Consider the following 903-nt stretch of genomic DNA (forward strand, 5'->3'; position numbering starts at 1 on the left):
CATAGGTACATAGATACATAGATAGATACATAGATAGGGACTGTGGCTGGGTTACATTCCTAGATGCAGGGCAAGATGGAGCTCCACAGATAAAGGACACTGTGTAACAATAAAGAGGACATTGTGTAACAATAAAGGTTTAAATCCACCAGGGAGAGAAAAACTCATTGGTGGTTAGGAACCTTGATAAACTGGCAGAACTGAGGGGTGAGTGTCTCTGTGAACTTCGACACACCTCTATTGGTGTCAAGCAAGCAGCTAGCATTTGAACTGTGTTGAACCCTAACCTGTGTAATGGACTCGGCTGGCTGCGTATCCAACCTCGAGCTCACCTTCCATGCTCTGAGTGAAAAAAAAAATCTGCCCTATTCGGCCAGGTGGTAAATTTCAATGATGATTTTCAATCATCTCTCTCAACATCTCACCCCGACTGCGGTGCGCTGCAAGGGGCCACTCCAGCTGCAGTTCTTCTCTAGGGTAGCTGAGCCCATAAGTGCCACCATAACTGTGACGCTTTCTCCCGTGAGTGCTGTATGGTCAGGTCCAAATTCTCTGAAGGCTTTCACCCCAGAGGCACACTCCGTGCTGACTGACTGCAGCCAGCTCAGCTCGTGCACGTCACTTTTGCATGTGAATTTAATTTTTAACACTATGCAGTTGCCCCACAGAGGAGCTCTCAGTGGACGCTTGAGCACAGCTGAGTCCTAATGACACCTCGAGGCCACATTTTTCGCTGGTTTTGGTGTCATTGTGGGGAAATGGATGAAGCCAAAGGGCTTTCTCCTTTTGAAGACAGATGTAATCCAGGATGTGGTAGGACTAATCCCATCTGTGGTGATTTACAAAGGAGACAGAACCCTGCAGAACCCATACCCTTCAACACCTAAAGGACTCAATTTAGGG

Source organism: Rattus norvegicus, chromosome 16 (genome assembly GCF_036323735.1).
Source record: "Rattus norvegicus strain BN/NHsdMcwi chromosome 16, GRCr8, whole genome shotgun sequence".
NCBI lineage: Eukaryota > Metazoa > Chordata > Mammalia > Rodentia > Muridae > Rattus > Rattus norvegicus.